The sequence below is a fragment of the Pongo abelii genome, chromosome 2 (assembly GCF_028885655.2).
Source record: "Pongo abelii isolate AG06213 chromosome 2, NHGRI_mPonAbe1-v2.0_pri, whole genome shotgun sequence".
Taxonomy (NCBI): domain Eukaryota; kingdom Metazoa; phylum Chordata; class Mammalia; order Primates; family Hominidae; genus Pongo; species Pongo abelii.
Window position 1 is genome coordinate 159,019,381 of NC_085928.1, and position 17,559 is coordinate 159,036,939.

Genomic DNA, 17,559 nt, shown 5'->3' on the forward strand with positions numbered 1-17,559 from the left:
TCTGCCTTATGTAGTGCCAAATTATTTTTTTTAAATCATAGAATATCAGCTATGGAAAGCACTTTACAGACCCTTCCAGTCCACTCTCCTACCCCAGTTTTCCAGAGAAACAAGCTGAAGTTCAGGGAGGCTAAGAGCTGTTACTAAGGTCACACACACAGAGTCAGGGCAGATTTTTGAAGCAGAAGTCCATTGGTCAATCTTTACTGCAGATGTTTTTCAGCTTCTGAAAGAGATTGGTCACCGTGATACAGGGACACAGGACCCCTTTGGATTCTCAAAAGGTTTTCCTAGTTAAAGATATAACAGGTGATAGAGGTCTGTCTGTCAAAATAACTATAGTGAGACAAAAGGGAGGGGCTCATAGAAAACACCACCTTTAGATATTAATCATGAGGAATCTAGACAGATTTTATTGTAGATTGTCTTTTCCAAAGAAAGCCACAACAATAAATCTATTTTTATTTTGTATGGTGTAGATTTATCACCATTAAATCTACAGATCTAGGAGAAATAATAAGCTGTTGGTTTAAGCTATGAAAATCTGAGTGGTTTATTACATAGAAATAGATCACTGGAACATGTTAAGTCACCCCCAATTCTTATTTGTCTTTTTTTATAAACTGTTTCTCAATGAATAGGAATCATTAACAGAATGCTAGTGAACAGCGTGTAAATATATTTGGTTCCCTAATGCTAATGTTTAAAACCATTGACCCTTTTTCCCAACCCTATATATTTAGTTTATATGTTATATTTTAATCCTTGTCAGAACCCTTTAAGAAAGATACTGGCATTCTCACTTCACAGATGAAGTACTCCAGACCAACAGATAAGCAACACTCCCAGCAGGTAATGGGGCCAGATTCAGACCCACAGCTCACTAACTTTAAATCTGCAGTTCCTTCTACTTTCAAAATTGACAAAAAGGCAAGACCTTCATTTGTTCTAAGAGAAGCCCTGGCTATAGTTGAACATTAGGAATTAGAAGCAACATTAGGCCTGTCAAGTCTATCTCTACTGATAAATGGCAAAAACCATACAGTTGATCCTTGAACAATATGAGAGTTAGAGGCGCCATTGCAGTCAAAACTTCATGTATCACTTTTGACTTCCCCAAAACGTAACTACCAATAGTTCTGCTGTTTAGCAGAAGGCTTCCTGGTAAAATAAGCACTCAATATTTTGTGTGTTATATGTTTTATATGCTATATTCTTACACTAAGGTAAGCTAGAGAAAAGTTATTAAGAAAATCATAAGAAAGAGAAAATATATTTACTGTTCATTAAGTGAAAGTGGATCATCATAAAGGTCTTTGTCCTCCTCATCTCCATGCCTAGTAGGCTGAGGAGGAAGAAACAAAGGAGGGCTTGATCTTGCTGTCTCAGGGGTGGCAGAGGCAGAAGAAAATCCACACATAAGTGGACCCACAAAGTTCAAACCGGTGTTTGTTTGTTTGTTTCCAGTTCTTATGGTTGTATTTAAACACAAATAAAATGTAGACCTGAGCTGTCTGTTTATTTTCCCCACTGCACAGCCTGACATTAGGACTGGTGACTCTGAGGGCCAGCTGGGCTGCTCTTTCCACCATAGCTGTGCTGTTCTTGGAGGAAACGCTGAGTGATCTCAGCACGGTAAGCTTTATTGCACATCAACAGCACTTCCAGTTCCTTGACACTGTGGATCAGGAACTTTCAGAAGCCACTGAGCAGCATGTGCTTTTTTGTTGTTGCTGTTATTACTCCCATAACCAATGTTGGGCATCAAGATCTAGCCCTTAATTCTTCTATGAACCCTGTTGTCAATACCACTGGGTTTCTGCTTAATTTTGACATATCAGTCAGACTGATGCCAGATGAACATCTTGGTCCTGGTTTTGATGATCATGGGTTTCATGAAGAGCCTGAGTGTGGCCCTAATGCTAAGTGGGAGATGGCTGCCAACTGCATAGGCAGTGCCAAGGAAGAGAGCTCAAACCCACGTTGTTCAAAGATCAATTGTAATCATTTGACAGTGTTATTGTGAGGATTAAATAAGAAAATGCATATAAAGCAGTAAGTGCAGTGCCTGTCTGTGGTAGATAGTCTCCAGTATGGCCTCTAAATAATCCCTCCCACTGGGTACACACATGCAGCTCCTCACACCAACTGGTAGAGTCTATTGCCTCCCACCTTGAATCTGGGCAGCCTGATAATTTCTTTTTCTTCTAGTTTCTAAAATTTGCATGGGGAATTTGCAAAATTTGGGGCAAGATGCAAGTGGCATGTTTAGTTATTGCTGTGGAAATTAATAATTCAGCAGTACTTACAACACACTTATTACATGTACTTCTAAATGACTTTCATGATTACAGAACTCAAAATGGTTTTTGTCCCTTTTAAAAATAAGACAAATAGGCTGGGTGCAGTGGCTCATGCCTGTAATCCCAGCACTTTGGGAGGCCAAGGTGGGCGGATTACTTGAGGTCAGGAGTTCGAGACTCGAGACCAGCATGGTCAACATGGTGAAACCCCATCTCTACTAAAAACTACAAAATTAGATGGGCGTGGTGGTAGGCACCTGTAATCTCAGCTACCTGTGAGGCTGAGGCAGGAGAATTGTTTGAACCCAGGAGTTGGAGGTTGCAGTGAGCCGAGGTTGTGCCATTGCACTCCAGCATGGGTGACAGAGCAAAACTGTCTTAAAAAAGAAAAAGGCAAATATAGATACATGAATGTATAGAAGGCAAATCTAGTGAAATTTATTCCCAGAGATAATGTTCAACAAGTATTGAGATCAGTTGAGGAAATTTTAAGTGTGACCTAGTTTTGATGGGCAGAATCATTGAAAATGATTCTGGGACTTCTAAGCCTGGTCCTTAAGAAGGCTGTTTCTTCTCCTTTAAAATAATCCCTCTTGGAATGCTTGTGACTGCCATGCTGTAAGGAAGCCCAAGTTAGCCACATGGAGGAGAACTGAGGTACCCTGACCACAGCCTCAGCTGATTCTGGTCCTCAGTCAATCTGCCAGCTGAATGCAGTCACATGAGTAATTTCAGGTGAAACCAACAGAACTGCCCCTACAACATTTGGGATTGTGAGAAATAATTTGTTGTTGTTTAAAGTAACTATACTTTGGGATGGTTTTTTATTCAGCAATAGATAACAAACATAGTCACATATTAATGCTCAGTAAGTAGAGTGTTTTATTATTTCTGTTACTATCATTCAGAAGGCCATACAACAATAATGGTGGGTGGGCACAGTGGCTCACACCTGTAATCTCAGCACTTCGGGAGTCTGAGTCATGTGGATCACTTGATATCAGTAGTTCAAGACCAGCCTGGTCAATATGGTAACATCCTATCTCTACTAAAAATACAATAATTAGCCAGGTATTGCAGTGCACACCTGTAATCCTAGCTACTCGGGAGGCTGAGGCAGGAGACTCACTTGAGCCCAGAAGGCAGAGCCTGCAGTCAGCCAAGATCACATGACTGCACTCCAGCCTGGGCAACAGAGTGAGACTCTGTCTCAAAAATAAATAAATAAATAATGGTATTTATTCAGAAGAAGAAAATTCTCATTAAGCCTCCAAGAGTTTTTAAGATGTAACATAAGAACTTTCCATTTTTAAGTTGTTAAAATAACAACTTCAATTAATTCCAGTCTGGGAAATCCTTACTGCAATAATTGTTGACATACCCAAAATGAAATCTGACCCACTCAATCATTTATATCTTATTAAACCTGTAATCATGTCCTTATCAAATGGCTTCTAAATATGCCTTGTCATATCTTTGCTTTTTTTCTGATTTGCGACTTTGAGTACTTGCTGGCTAAATAGACATTGCAGCAATCATTAATCAGATTTACAGGTTTGAATCTCCTTCCTGGGAGATAGAAGTATCTTCTCTAGGCAAAAATACGGACATTCCAACTCTCTCTCACTTCCCTGTCACCCCTACATGTCTAGAGTTTTCTATTTGTCTACATGTCTACATGTCTTCATCTATTTTAAACGGAAGAAAGATATTAATGAGATATCTCTCCATTAAAAATGATTTGCTTTCTTCCTCCAAGCAGAACCTAGCCCCTTGGGAGAAAGTTTAATTGTTTTTTTCAATAATGGCATTTTGTTTCTCTAAGAAGATACTGGAGAGAAAAGGAAGGATTCGTGTTTGCAAATAATTTTTAAAAACCACACTTCCAGGGAAAATGGCAAATGGAGTGCAAAGAGCTAGATGCATCCCTTTCCAAGTCTTCACTTAAATAACACCTAAGGGTTTGGGTTTTGTTTTGTATTCAAGCATAAGCCCTTAAGGCTGTGGAGAACATGGGAGAGAACAACAGTAACAAAAGCATGAAAGCTCAGAAACAAGAGAGGTAGCAACTGACTCTGAAGAGAGAAAACTGAATCCTGAGTATATTCTTTTGCTAGGGCTGTTGCAACAAAGTACTACAAACCAGATGGCTCCAGTAATATAAATGTATTCTCACAATTCTGGAGGCCAGAAGTCCAAGATCAAAGCTTGGTCAGGGGTTGGTTTATTCTGAGGGCTGTGAGAAAACCTGTTCTAGTCCTCTTGCCTAGCTTCTGGTGGTTTGCCGGCAATCCTTGGCATTCCTTGGCTTATGAAACATCACCTCAATCTTTGCCTTTGAGGTAGGAGGTAGGAACAACTCAGGAGGAAAGATCTGACTCTGGAGGCAGGGCAGTAGATATAAATATGCCTGAAGAACTGCCTCTGAGCTGCTACTCAGGGCACACTGCCTATGGGGTAGCCCTGCTCTGCACGGAGCAGTACCTCTGCTGATACTCTCTACTGCTGCTTCAATAAAAGTTGCTGTCTACCACCACCAGAGCTCACCCTTGAATTCTTTCCTGGGCAGAGCCTGCCCTGCATCCCCAAGGGACTTAGCCTGCCCTGCATCATCATCTTCACATGGTGTTCTCCCTGTATGTATGCCTCTGTGTCTACATTTCCCCTTTAGGGACACCAGTCTTATTGGATTAAGGTCCACTCTAATGACCTCATCGTAACTAATTACATCTGTAATAACCTTATTTCCAAAGAAGCCCACATTCTGTGGTACATGAGTTAGAACTTCTATATATGAATTTTGAAGGTGACACAATTTAACCTCTAACACTGAGCCTATAGTGGGAAAACTGAGAACCTGTCTCATTTAATCCTCATAACAACTCATTGCAATGGACATTATTCTTATTTAGCAAACAAGAAAACTGAGACTCAAGGAGGCTGAGTAATTTGTCCAAGCTGCCTTAGTTATAAATGCAAACACAGAATTCAAATTCAGGACAGTTTGAGCCCAAAGTACATGTTTTATTTCTGTTATACTGCGTGCTTCGATGACTGGTTGCCTCAAGAACTGGGTAAACCTCAGTAAGTCGCTTACACTCAAATATGATAAACAATATTCACTCTGCAAGACTACTTAAGAGAAGTTTGAAAGGTTTAAATGAGGTAACTCATGAAAGTTTATTTGGGAGTCTGCACTGCTGTAGAGACACAAAATATCCTTCTATCCATGCAGAGAATCCTAACAGAAAAGATTATGCATACAGTTTTGGAAGGCTTTAGAGAACCTTAAAATATATTTGAGTTACTTTATTCTACCTTATCACTGTTGAACTAATGAATGGAAATTTGGTTGCTGCAGGTGGATGTGTCCTAGCCACATTTAGACCCAGAACATCAGATACTTCTATGTCTTCCTGAAATGAAGTTTTGTAACTTCATGTAGTGCTTAGCTCAGGGCAAGTTTCATGGCTCCTGCCTAATGATGTTGTGTGATAAATGAACTAGTCAATAGATAAATACATCGATCAATCAAACAATTCTTAAATCAATTTTTAGATTGCAGGAAACTGTGAGAATCTCTAACCAATGTATGAAGAAATCTTCCTTTTGTACTTGCTTCTCTGGTATATTATTTAAAAATTCCAAAATATGTGGGCCTATTCGGAGATCCAACATAGGCCTGTCTTCTACAGGAGACCTACCAATAGCAAAGAGACATCTGGTATTTTATTTCCATTGCAGATGATTTGGAATTGGGCTTTTCCCCACTGTAGTAGGCATGACTGCATTTCCACAGAGACTGAAGTTTTCTCTATCTTTGCCTTTGTCACATAAAGTGGTCACAGGGTGTTCTACTGCAGTGCAAAGTACTGTCATGACTGCCAACAGGGAATGCAGCACAGAGGTTTCCCTGTTGGCTTCAAGAGTCCTAGGAGTGGCCTTCATTGATCAGGTTTATTCTTAACAATAGTTAACTATAAAACTTCCCTTAATAGGCTTTATAAAGGGCAGCGACTTGAGTCATCGAGTTCCCTGGCACGCTTATTTCTAAGGGGATGTAAATTTGGTGCTGTCTTCGGTATTTGGCATCTATGAGGTTAACTGTTACAGGCTATAACATTGATTTCTACATCAAGAAATTAAATGATTGATAATGAGGCATTTTAAATGCTATTTAGAATGAAAGATTGTTTCCTGATTTCTTCCTAGGGCAGGATGTGATTTCTAGAAAATTTGATTTTTGCTAGTTTAAACATATCTTTATTTTTAATTGAAATGTTTCTTGAGATAATTGTAGATTCATATGCAGTTGTAAGAAATAATGCAGAAATTGGGCCGGGTGCAGTGGCTCACTCCTGTAATCTCAGCACTTTGGGAGGCCGAGAAGGGTGGATCACAAGATCAGGAGTTCGAGACCAGACTGGCCAACATGGTAAAACCCCATCTCTACTAAAAATGCAAAAATTAGCCAGGCATTGTGGCGGGCACCTGTAATCCCAGCTACTCGGGAGGCTGAGGCAGGAGAATCACTTGAACTCGGGGGACGGAGGTTGCAGTGAGCCGAGACCATGTCATTGTACTCCAGCCTGGGTGACAGAGCGAGACTCCTTCTCAAAATAAATAAAATTAAAAAAAAAAAAAAAAGAAAGAAAGAATGCAGAAATTTTGCATACCTTTTCCCTACTTTAAACATATCTTTTTAAGTGTTTTGGGGTTGTTCTTTTCATCTTTAAGTGATGAAATTATTTTCTTCTGACTCAGTACTATTGATGTTCCATGTCTCCATGAATAATGCAGAAAACTTGGTCAACATTCTACACTCTCTAGTCCTTTTTTTTTTTAATATTTAAAAGGAAGAAGTTGCTCTAATTTATTCCTAAGGTTTCATCCAGTTCTGATATTCTATCAGAATCTGCAGTTAAGATCTCTGACAAACCTATGGCCACCACTGTCTCTGTGTAGCCCATGAGATAAGGATGGTTTTTGCATTTTAAATAGTTGAAAAAAATCAAAAGAATAGTAACTTTTTGTGATGTGTGAGAATTACACAAAATTTAAATTCAGTGTCCATAATAAAGTATTATTGGAACAAAGTCAGGCTCATTCATTTACGTAGTATAATAGCTGCTTTCACATTACAATAGCTACAATAGAGACCATCTGTCTCACAAAGCCTAAAATATTTACTATCTGGCCCTTTTTAAATCATTCATACCCTTTAATCCTGGAATGCTACTTCTAGGAATTTAGCCTAAAGGAAATGAAGAAATGTTCAACACTAGGAGATTCATTACATAAAATATGTTACTTCATCAAGTGGAGAAGTATGCAAAACATGTTATATAAGAGTGTTTAATTTCCTACCTCATAACACTTTGTAGTTATTCTAGTGATAATTGTGTAGTATGTTTATATTCACTTTAAAAGGAAGTCAGTTTCTGAGATACCATTTTGCATCTATCAGATTTACAAAATCTTAAAAATCTGAGTATTGGTAAAGAAACCAGAATTTTCATACACTCATGATGGGAGTGTAGTGTAAATTAGATCAGCTACATTGGAAAACAATTTTCCAATTACTAGTAAAATTAAAAACACACCTATTCCCCATCATGTCCATTTCTATGTAAATGTTCCAGAAAAATTTTCTCACATGTGCATAAGGATAAAAAATTAGGGCAAAGATGTTTATAAACACAATTTTTAAAACTATATAGGAACTAAAGAACTAGAAAGATCCTATATGTCTACCATTAGGAAGATGCATTAATAAAATTTATTTTATTCGTGTGAACCTTATACCATCAGGATTAGATATTATAAAATGTTACTGAATAAATAAGGTCCAAAATGACATGTGTAACATAATATTTATGCAAAAGTGTAAAAAAATCACAAAATATATTATACATAGTCAGCCCTCAGTATCTGTGAGTTCCACATCCATGAATTCGACCAACTGGAATCAAAAATATTCAGGGAAAAACGTGGATAAACATGTACAGACTTTTTCTTTTTTCATCATTATTCTCTAAATAATAAAGTAAAACAACTATTTACACAGCATTTACATTGTGTTAGGTATTATAAGTAATCTAGAGATGATTTAAAGTATATGGGGGCATATGTGTAGATTGCATGTAGATTAATGCAAACATTAATACCATGCCATTTTATATCAGGGACTTGAGCAGCTGTGGATTTTGGTATCCATGAGATTGGGGGTTCCTGAAACTAACCCTCCATGAATACTCTCTCTCTCTGTCTCTCTGTCTCTCTCTCTCTCTCTCTGTATATATATATACACACACACACACTCTATCTCTCTATTATATATATAAACAAACTCTATATACATATACTCTCTATATATATTATACTCTCTCTATATATATACAGATGTATAGAGAGAGTTTGTTTTTACATATAAAAATAGAAAAATACATGAAAATGTAGACTTAAAAGATGCACAACAGATTTGTGACAGCATTAACTCTGGGAAGGGAAGAAGGGAATTAGGACCGGGAAAAGATAAAAAGAGAATTGCAATTTTAACCATAAAGTGTTATTTCATTCCCAAAACAAACAAACAACTTAGACATGTATTGTTTTGGCTAAATATTTGCTTATACAGTCTTATTTTTTGCTTATATTTTATATGGTTTGAATTTTTTTCCTTAATTTGGCTTTAATAGCCCAAGGAAGTCAGTATGGCTAAAGTTCACAGAATGACAGTAGAAAGTCACAAAGAATCTCTAAAAGTAGATGATACTGAGTGATCTCACAATTTATCCTAACTAGTTTGAATTTCTGTCAGTAAGGATATTCTTCTGAGGCCTTATCTCTGGACCTTATCACCCTTGGAAGTCATAAACCTTCTTTGGTTTTATGTTATAATTAGAACCAGAGCCACCAAATCAGTAACACTTCAAAGTTCAATGACAAGTACAATCACAATAATTACCACCCTTTAAAATAACTAGGAAAGAGGGTAGGATGTTTTATTTCAAAATATAAAGACTATGTTTCACAAGCAAAACAAGAATCACAAACCTTCTGAAATAAAGAAAGAAGGAAAGGAAGGAAGGGAGAGAAGGAGGGAAGGAGGGATGGAGGGATAATTGTTCGTTATTAAGGAGGTAATTCACAGAATTCTATCCTCATAGTAATTATTAACTAATATCAGCTTTCAGAATAGGCATCTGTAGGCCATCTACATTTGATCAATTCTGCATGTGAAATTTTAAATTACTCTTTATCCATGTATATGCATATGTGTGCATATATATGTGTGTGTATATATATATAATCATATATAGTTGAGAGATTAAGAGCACAAGTGTTAGAGCCAGAATGCCTGGGTTTGAATCCAAATTATACCATTTACTATTTATGAGACTTTATAGAAGTAATTTATTCTTTGTCAGTAATTTGATTATTTCGATTATGTAGCCTTTACGGTTTCCTTATCTGTAAAATGAGAAACACAATTGTACCTATTTCACAGGGCAATTATACTGAGTGAATGGCTTAATACACACAAAGAGCAAAACATTAACAAAAAATACTCAATAAGTGTTGGCATTTTGTATATTCCCTGAATACACTCATTAAATAAATAGCTAAATGACACTGTCGTATTCCCAAAATGTCATGCACTTAGTAGGCACCCAGTAATGCTAACAATAATAAACATGAAACAATCCAAATTTGGACATGAAATCCTTTAAGTCACTACAAAAATCATTATTCAAGCCAGTAGCTTGCTTTATATCTACACTTGCATGTTAAGAGCCCATCGTTCTTGGCATTTCATGTCACAATGTAGTTTAGCCAGCACAATCTGCCTCCCTAATGCCTTAAAGATGGCTTCAGAGCCATGACTTTCAGGAGACACAGTTCCGCAAAGATAAAGCGGCCACCTCCCAATATTGACAACACAATAGAAGAGGCTTCATAAAATTGAACTTCCATTTAGCCTTCTCATCTCTGAACCAAACCATCCTAATTCCTTTTATCTTTTCTTATACATATCGTCTACTCACTTATTTTCCTTTTGTTCCTCCCTAGTCTCAGATATGTGTACTGTAGAGTTCCACATTGGACAGGAATGCCAGCCACTTTCCAGTCTGTGTGTAGTCCCATCATTACAGAGCAAATCATGGTACTTTCCAAGATAAGAATCTCCAGCAGTCACAAACGTTCAGCCTCTGGTGCACCAGATTTTTAGCTCTAGAAATTATGACTTAATGTTACTTTGTAAAAAGGAATGTGATTAGCTCACAGTAGCCTTATGCTACATATAATTGAAATCAACCATGCCGAATAAATCTTCTGAAGATAGTGAAGATACACGGTAGTAATTCTGTAACCCTGTTCTGATGGGTGTAACCATGGTTTCCTTGCATTTTTAACTTTCCATGGATATTTCTTTGGAAGCAACACAGAATAAATGTAAATTTAACAAACGAATTTAATAAAGAAGATTCTACAACTGAAAAACAAAAAGTTTAGAGGTACTTGATCTTAACATTTTAATATGTGTATTTTGATTCTATTAAGAAGCACATTCAAATTTCTCCCCCAGGAATAAGAGAATCAAAGATAATTTGAAGTTTTATTAAAAGCAGTACCACCCCCAGAAAAATAAAGACTTTAGCTTTTATAACTGTATTCAAGCCGTTCAATAATAAGCTAAAGTGTGCATATGTGACTCTTCAGGATCTGAAAGCTGCCAGTTTGCCTTCCTATGTATCAGACGCTTTTCTCTAATTAATCTTTTAATTAGAAAGATTCTTCCATTCAAACCATATTATTTCATGTGGCACATTCTACCAGCCAACCCCCATGACATTTTTACATCAAACCCTTAGTAATAAGTGAAGGCTACAAATATAAATAAGCAATTAAAGGGAAGGAAGTAATTAGCTTTTATTAGAGAACACTGAGCTGATTAGTCATCTTGAAGTGTGGCTTGCTCTAGTTATTTTTAGCAGCAGTAAAACATACATCTTTTCCTGCATTGCCACTGTCTTGTATTCATAGGCCTGACTACTACCTAAAATATTTTCCACATGGAGATTTGCATAGGAAAAGAACAACAGTGCAGTGGGAGGTTCTTAGGACATATGGGAAAACGGGTCTGTTCATTTGTTTGTTCATGTTTTTTTCTTTCCAAATGGCTGTGTGACAGGAATATGAAATGTAGATTTTGATGAAGTCAACTTCCCCAACTGTCTTTTCTGGTTCTGTTTGAATCCAAACCTTACCATGCAAATAACAAGCACAAACTGGCATTTTAGTCTCTCTTGCTTGCATGGTGCTTAGAAAAATATCCTCACCGTGCTCCGAACCCTGTGCAGGCAATGATCCCAAGCTTCCAGTTAAGGTCACTAATCTCTAACTTCAAAATACAAACACAAGTAGAAAACACTGCCTATATTAACTCCTTTTTTGAGTGCATAACATTGGTTTCCCATGAGTTGATTACCTATCTTTTTTCAAAAAAGAACTTTGCTTACAAATACACCTGTCATATGTTCTTATCTAAGTTGAAAAAAAAAGCATGATATAATTATTAAGAACTGAACAAAGGTTACAGGAAACATGGTATGATATGGAGCACTTAATTACCATGCCAGCCCCCAGATATGACTGAGTGGTGGTGACTAACAGGTGGTGTCATGTCCCTCCTCCAGGCATAGTAGATCCCCCTGTTATTTATTATAAGAGGGTACTCCTAGTATGGCAGCCCTCTTGTTTAACACTGATGTGGCAAGGGCCCTGTTTCTCCAGTTCTTAGCTCCTAAGGAGGGACACTGCCTATAGATTCAAAGAGTGTAGGGACTCTCGATGGGACCTAGAAACTGAGGTAGAGAAGAGTAGTGGGATAGCTGATGCTCTAGAGTGGGGAAGTCACTCAAACCATAATCCCAAGTCAATGTCATTCAAGCCAGAACTTTGGTTCCTGGAAGCCTCAGAAAAGATGGAGTTTCTGTAGCAGGTAGGGAAGGCACTTAGGGGAGAGAGACAGAAAGCTCAGCATCAGCCATAGGAGAAACAGAAATAATTTCCTATGGAATGCCCAAAGGATCCACCCAGAATCCCACTGGATTCTAGTGGACCTGGAGGAGTTTTGGCCAGATGCTCCTAGAGGCTGGCTATGGGGCTACCAATGTGGATCTCAGAGTGTTTCTATGAACAAGGCAGAGTAAGGTAAACATGAATATGATTCCTACTTTGAGAAGCCCTACACACACACACACACACACACACACACACACCATCAATTCTATGAAAGGACTCTAGTTGAAGCTGAGATATGGGAGCCAGCATCGTTAAGAGTAGCAAAGACAGCAACCACTGACAACTCATATGGCTTCTCCTGTGACTTCATAATAGTTCTAATATACTTTCTCTTTAACACTTCACAGTTCCTGAAGTGATCATTTTCCTGAAAGAGAAACAAATCGAGAAAGAAAAAATTTAGTCTATTGTATAAAGGATGCCATTTTGGTCCCAGTGATCTTTGGATAGAGATATTTCTGTTTTAAAGTTACAATTTTTCTACTCTGTTCCTTCTGTAAGAGGGGAAACTTTTAAACTTGAGACACATAGCCAAACAAAGTATTTTCAGGGTGACTTTATTACAGCTATGGGGCAAACAGAGAAAGTCAGACTCTTCTATAGGAGCAAGGTTTTGTTTAAACATGAACATGATTAAATAAATCAAAATTAAAATGTTCAGTTTTAGAGAAGAGTTAGAAAAACTACCTCTACTTCACCCTCTTCGGATGCCCCCACTGAAATAAAACTGCTGTTGAAATCTGAACCCTGCGTCTAACTGCCAAGTTGGAAACTGCGAGATCTGACGTATAAAATACAAAGGCTGCTGAAGACCCACAAAGTCATTATCCTTGGAACTGAAATTATATTTTCAATCAAGGAAAACAAGACATTTTTCTTTTTCCATTCCATTTTTTTCTAGTAATTTAAAAAAATATATAGTTTCTATAATTTTATTTTAAATTAAGCAAGTATTTGCATGATGCTTTATAATATAAAACACACGGGCAGGGTGTGGTGGCTCACGCCTGTAATCCCAGCACTTTGGGAGGCCAAGGCAGGCAGATCACCTGAGGTCAGGAGTTCGAGACCAGCCTGACCAACATGGAGAAACCCTGTCTCTACTAAAAATACAAAATTAGCCTGGCGTGATGGCACATGCCTGTAATCCCAGCTACTTGGGAGGCTGAGGCAGAAGAATCACTTGAACCCGGGAGGCGGAGGATGCAGTGAGCTGAGATTGTGCCATTGCACTCCAGCCTGGGCAACAAGAGTGAAACTCCATCTCAAAAAAAAAGAAAACACACACACACACACACACACAAACATATTACATATTCGAGACAGAGTCTCACTCTGTCACCCAGGCTAGAGTCCAGTGGCATGATCTCAGTTCACTGCAACCTTGCCTCCCGGGTTCAAGCAATTCTCCCACCTCAGCCTCCCTAGTAGCGGGATTACAGGTGTGAGCCACTGTGTGCAACTGGCCTTGAACTCCTAGCCTCAAGTGATTCGCCTGCCTCAGCCTCCCAAAGTGCTGCGATTACAGGCGTGAGCCACCGTGCCTGGCCATATTGCCTTATTCAACCTTCACAACAACCATTTGAAGCAGATTAGTCCTCTTTGACAGATGAAAAAACTGAGACTTAATGAACCTAATTTCCTTATCCAAGGGTTCTAAGCTGCTAAGTGTCATGGGTGGGACTTAAGCCAGGTTTTAGATTCTAAACACAGAGTTCTTTCTATTAGGTTGGCGCAAAAGTAATTGCATTTTTTGCCAAAGCAATGGCAAAAACCACAATTACTTTTGCGCCAGCCTAATACTACATGTGGTTCTTCTCACCTCCAGTCATTTTCCCGCGTGTTTCATTTTCAGACATTTTCCTGAAATCAGGGCCCACTGTATGTTGAAAACATACAGAGGTTGCAAGACTCTTTGCCAAAAATATTTTCATTTAATTCAATTCCACACATATTTATTAAACTCAGTGATTATGACACACGGGCTTGCTCTTTATTGGGAAGGCAGGATATTACAGTAGGCTAACGACTCTGGAAACAGACTACCTAGGCTTGAATCCCAGCCCACCACTTTCTAAAAGCATGACCTTGGGTAGCTTACTGTCCCTACATTTCTCCATCTGTATATAGGGTATAATAATATTACTTACTCCATAAAGTTGTTATGAGAACTAAGTGATATAATTCATATCAAACACTTAGAACAATGACTGGGACTTAGTAAGAACCAAATAAATCCTGGTTAATATTTGGAGGGACAGAGATTTGTGGTGACCATAACTACATGAATACCTATTTGAATGCATAAATAACTCTGCCACCTGCAGGAGGCTGATAATTGTCGCAGAATAGGTATTAATCAGGTGTTATTATGGTTCTGTCTAGGAAAGCAGGAGCCCAGGAGGAGGCTGTTTGAGAAGGCCTGTGGGTGGAGGACAATTTTACAGGGTTTAGAACAAGCAGAGACATTTGGGGAGCAAAAACTATGGTGATCAAAATTAGTACTTGATTTAATGGTTGTTTAAAACAATGCAACCATGAGTATCAAGCTTCAGGAGTATGACATAGAAAATGGAAGGGCTTCCAGACCTACCCATCTCCCCATCCCGAGGAAGCAACTGACTTGAAGAGCAGAACTTCCCAATCAGCTACTGTACAATGATGCCATCACGGCTTCAAGAAGACAAGTGTAATATTCCTGCCAAAGAGACTAAAGCCTCCAGGTCACAGTGTGACTTCCCCTTCAGTTCTGACTTCCCCTATGACTTACCTAACTCACATAGCTCCTTGAGGACCCCTCCCTGCTTCTTCCTTCCCCCTTTCTCCTTCCTCTTCTTCCTTCCCTTCTCATATTATTCTACCTAATGATGTTTTATGAAGAATGACTAAGATGCATAAAATCATTTTGTAAAAATGCAAAATGCCCTGTGGTTTAATGATGACTAAACACAAAATAAAAACAAAGCTGAAAATGCATAGCTATCTTTTAATCTTCACGAGAATTAGCTTGCTCAATGATTTCAAACGTGTTAATCATGCCTCAGACCCCTGGGCTTGATACTCTTTTATAGAGGAGGTTTATGCTGGTTTTTGGTTTTGTTTTTGAGGCAGAGTCTCCCTCTGTTGCCCAGGCTGGAGCGCAGTGATGCTATCTTGCCTCACTGCAACTTTCACCCGCTGGGTTCAAGCGATTCTCCTGCCTCAGCCTCCTAAGTAGCTGAGATCACAGGTGTGTGCCACCATGCCTGTATTTTTAGTAGAGATGAGGTTTCACCATGTTGGCCAGGCTGCTTTTGAACTCCTGACCTCAAGTGATCCTCCCACCTCAGCCTCCCAAAGTGCTGGGATTACAGGTGTGAGCCACCACACCTGGCCTATGCTGTTTTATAGAAAAGTAAACTGTGACATAGAAGCAATTTTTCTAATAAGAAGCCTGTGATTTAGCAGGAGAGCTGGCGAAAGGCCTGTAAGACCTGACTTCTGGCTGGACTAGCAGCCCAAAGGTAGCTTCCACTTGATTTAGACTGAGACCTTCTTCTGCTACATACTCTAGCGATTGAGGGGGATGCCCTCAGGGATATAAAACTAAGTTATGGAAAAAAGCCCTGTAACCACATGTTAATTCTCAGCCCTGTAAATTCTCATCATGGCCCCTTACTGGACAAGTCTTTCAGCCTTTGTGATAGTGACTCTGTCCTTTTGATGATAGTTTTAAGTCTCTTTCCAGATGGCCAACATAAGGTTATTTAATTCAGTAAACAAACATTGTGTTCCTCCTTTCAAGACTCTTTCTAAGGAGATTTTCCAACTCCACAGGATGGGACAGAGCCTTGATGTATTTTTCTTTCCTGAACCTAACTGTGGAAAGAAAAGCAAAAATAAAACTAAAGCTGGAAGCAAGAGGCTAAGTCCTTAAAAAGAAAAAAAAAAAACATAAAACTTTCTGAAGGGGAAGGAAGATAATCTTAAGAATGTCTTAAGCATAATGAATACATATTTCCTCTGTAAGCCCTAAACCACGATGATATATATAATTCTATATTAAATAATGCTGAGGTTTCAGAAGTTGAAGCCACTGTGTTGCAAAGTGACATCTTAGCATCTCAAGCTAGAAGGAAGATTGATCTAAATCAGAGCTTTTCACCTGGGGTGTCTTTGCCTCATTCCCCCAGAGAAGCCTCTGGGCCCAGGGTGGAGACTGCTGCATCCAGGAGGTTTAGGAGTGGTGTTCAGGGAATGCAGTCTCCTGCCAGCTTGGAGGTCTGAAAGAATGTGGCAGGTCAGTTCTCGCTGGCCTCCTACCCTCTCTGTATGGCATGACTGTTTCTGTTGATCTCCTCCCAGATCTGAGAATGCTCAAGACTTTCAAACAGTTGCTGGAGCCTGCTGCAGCCCTAACCTGGCTGATATGGCAGGGGGTGTGTACATCTGTGTGTAGCAAGGAGGAGACAGAACTAAGCTCTTATCCCAGGGAACACGAATGAATTCTAATATATCCATTATCATACCACTCCTCCTTCAAGTACACCTCTCCTCACACTCACACAAAGAAAAGTAAACATCAGAGCATCAGGTCAGGCTCCAAGGAATCTGCATCTGCTTAATATAAACTTTTCAGTAACTTCCATAGGATACTTCTGTGGAATTTCCTCCAGATGAGGGACACATTCAGGCAAGGTAACTGGCATTGAAATCAAACAGATCTACCAACTCAGCTCTGCCATTCAGCAACTTTGTGGCCTCGGCTTTTCCATCTCTAAAATAGAGATGATTACATCATCTCCTTTGTGTTGTTGTTTTGAGAATGAAATGAGATAGCACATGTCAAGCACATGGTACTATTCCTGGCTCATAATAGAGCATCAATAAATATTAGTCTTCCCTTGTCCAATGTCATTTCACACAGATCCAATTGGAATGTGCTAGACAACTTACCCAATCCTGCTACATTCTCATCATGGCCCCTTACTAAAAGCCACAGTATAATTTGGAGAGATCTGGAATGGTCTACAAAGAAAGATAGCTCAACCCAAATTTAACTTTAAAAATAAGCATTTGCGGAGCACAAGCTATGCTCTTTGTAGGTACTTGCAGTTAAAGATAATTTCTGGTTACCTATGGCCAAAATCACCCCAAAATGTAGTTTCGTTAGTCTGTTCTTGCATTC

At 38.8% G+C, this 17,559-nt stretch overlaps 1 pseudogene; it reads right to left on the bottom strand.

Annotated features, from left to right (window-relative positions):
* Positions 1–1,385: 1,385 nt before the first annotated feature.
* LOC134761091 (large ribosomal subunit protein eL32-like) lies at positions 1,386–14,224 on the bottom strand (annotated as a pseudogene).
* Between the last annotated feature and the right edge of the window lie 3,335 nt (positions 14,225–17,559).